Source organism: Glandiceps talaboti, chromosome 4 (assembly GCF_964340395.1).
Source record: "Glandiceps talaboti chromosome 4, keGlaTala1.1, whole genome shotgun sequence".
NCBI lineage: Eukaryota > Metazoa > Hemichordata > Enteropneusta > Spengelidae > Glandiceps > Glandiceps talaboti.
The window spans coordinates 3,143,017-3,146,471 of record NC_135552.1 but is presented as its reverse complement, the minus strand read 5'-3'; positions in this window follow the sequence as shown (position 1 = coordinate 3,146,471).

Genomic DNA, 3,455 nt, shown 5'->3' with positions numbered 1-3,455 from the left:
ACACCAATAAACGAGAATATTAAACATATTGATAAAATGAACGCAATGTAGAACGATACCAAAGAAGACCAGACATTTAAAACTACATAAATTTAAAGTGAATCTGCAACAATTTTTTGAGATGTAACACAACATTATTAACTCAAGTTTTCGAATTCTGTCGACATTGCAACATCATTTTGGTTCCTGTTGAACACACTTATGTACGACACGGCAGAAGCAGAACAATGGTAATGTCATTAATCAGCCTTTACTTACCCAAACATATTCAGTCTATCTTTTAAAAAAAACTCTCTCATAACTCCTTCGCCAAGTGTCCGGACATCCATACACCATAAATTCTGGAAGAAGGCCTAGTTGAAAAAAATGGTCAGCTCATTCGCACTCAAAGTGACGTCTAAGTATCAAACAGGTGTCCATGCAGCAAAATCTAAACAACCGCCAATCAAAAGAATGTATACGGTTCTACTAGGACAAATGCTCCCCAGACAACTGCCCCCCCCCCCCGATAAGAACCCCACATGATTGAAATAGAGAACAGAGTAAATCAGAAGAACAATGTCCACAAAGATATACAAACTTTATTTCACTTTTTTAAGATAAGCGCAAGTAAAACATATTTCCTCCTGGGACAATTGCCCCAGAGAATTGCCCCCGTATGACAACTGCCCCCCCCCCCCCCAAGGAGCCACATGATTTAAATAGAGAACACAGTTACTCGTAAGAATAATGTTCACAAAGACATACAAGCTTCACTTTTCTAAGACAAGTGCAGGTACAACATATTTCATTTCACATATTTCTCATATTCTTGGTCGTCTATTGCAAAACATTTAGTTGGAAAAATAGAACTACAAATAATGTTCAGATTCATATGTTCTTTCTGATGACAAACATATTGATACAGTTTAACAATGTAAGTTGTAGGCTATGAGAATTTGAATTGGTAAAAGTGTCCGTTTGATAGACCGCCAATTATGATAAAGTGGTCGGGGTTTATTAATAGTGGTTTCATTATAGATTATATATTCACATGTCGTAGAGAACCTCATTAATTTTCACCTGCAACAATGGTGAGTACTGCTCAGACATCCTCCTGTACATGTTTGTATGTGTAATAAGATTCACATAGAAAACGTCATTATCAATTTAGGGTGACCCCATTTTTTAAATGTTTCTAATACGTTGTCACGGCAACTATGGGCCGGTCGGTTGGTTTTAAAAAAGTTAAAAAATTATTTTAAAAATCATCCTCTGTTTTTCTGCCTCTCCTTTTCCTCCTCTCTATCTTCTTTTTATTGGATTCCTGGTAACAACCCAGCTTCTCTACACAATTGGCATGTTCTCAGCCCTCCCCTACTTGCATTTAACTTCTGTCACGAAAGAAATGCTTTGTTCGTGAACAAGTGTTACTGCCACCGCCATGACTGTAGATGACATCGACAGACCAGACACTTTTTTTATTCTTGTCATAGATGGCGCTGTTGCAAGAATATTATGGAAGGACGGGCGAAAATAAAAATATTTTTTATTTTGATGTCAGAGCTGAAAATTTGGGTCGGTCGTGTAATAAGAAACAGAAAAAATAGGGTCACTCTTATCACCTTTCTCAGTTTTCACTAATCGGCATGATGCACATACATCGAAGGATACACGTTTGCTTGCATTCTAAAGTTTGAGTTAGACATTCATCCAGATCGGCAATTGTCCGGGGGATTGTCCTGCATGGGGGGGGGCAATTGTTCGGGGGAAATTGTCCCGGGGGAGTGCAGTTGTCCTGATACCAATGCGGTTGGGATTCCATAGATAAAAACAAAATGTATTAAATGAAGAAAAAGACAAACTGAGGACGTCGTATACATCACGAATACATTAGCCACGTTTTGTAACAACTCTACACTCTATTTAGCATTCCGTGTTATAATATAGACCATACACGAAACGTATCTGGGTATACGCGTATCTTCTGTCAAAAATATTCTTTATTCGTATGGGTTTGGTCATGTTTTGGTTGTGTCAGGAAGTAGGCAATAAGGAATATTTCTCTCCGAATATGTAAAAAGGTCACAAGATATTTCCAAACAAATATGGTGGTGTAATATTAGAGAGAAACCCAAAATGCGCTCGTGTGTGGACTTTAAGAGTTTGCTCGAAGTTGAGAGATATGTACACTTGAATTGCGATTTTAAAGTTCTTCAAACCTTTGCATGTTTTCGTTGTTCATACCTGCCATTAGCTATTGAAGTTGGTAGACGTGAGGGTATATAGACTGTGGAGTTAGATTTTGTAAGGTGTACAAAACAAATAAGGTAGAAGATTAGTATCATTTCATGTTTGAATGTTCAGTATACAATGATCTGAGATTGAAATATATTCCGAAAGCTTTTGTACTGCATCCTAATCTTTGTAAATTTAATGGCCTAATGTGCTGCAAGGATGACATTGTCATTAGAAACTTGTCAAATGTATATTTTAAGGCTTTTCCGAGACGTAAAGAGTCTGTGTCTAATAAACACTTTTTTATTTGAAAATATTTACCTTTATGTATACATTTATGTCCAAGTGTAATAACTTCTTGCATATGTGCGGAGGCCTGGGAGCGCAAATAACATATACTGTACACGAAACGTAGGGTCTTTATAATTCTACAAGAGAGGGAAATTTCGGCAAGAGATTACGACTACAATTTATGGTTATTTCTACACATCTAAGGTTTGGCTAGAGATTAAGACTACCATTTATGGTTATTTCTACACATCTAAGGTTTGGCAAGAGATTACGACTACCATTTATGGTTATTTCTACACATCTAAGGTTTGGCAAGAGATTAAGACTACCATTTATGGTTATTTCTACACATCTAAGGTTTGGCAAGAGATTACGACTACCATTTATGGTTATTTCTACACAGCTAAGGTTTGGCTAGAGATTAAGACTACCATTTATGGTTATTTCTACACATCTAAGGTTTGGCTAGAGATTAAGACTACCATTTATGGTTATTTCTACACAGCTAAGGTTTGGCTAGAGATTAAGACTACCATTTATGGTTATTTCTACACAGCTAATGTTTGACTAGAGGTTAAGACTACCATTTATGGTTATTTCTACACAGCTAATGTTTGACTAGAGGTTAAGACTACCATTTATGGTTATTTCTACACATCTAAGGTTTGGCTAGAGATTAAGACTACCATTTATGGTTATTTCTACACATCTAATGTTTGGCTAGAGATTAAGACTACCACTTATGGTTATTTCTACAAATCTAAGGTTTGGCTGGAGCTTAAGACTACCATTTATGGTTATTTCTACACAGCTAAGGTTTGGCTAGAGATTAAGACTACCATTTATGGTTATTTCTACACAGCTAATGTTTGACTAGAGGTTAAGACTACCATTTATGGTTATTTCTACAAATCTAAGGTTTGGCTGGAGCTTAAGACTACCATTTA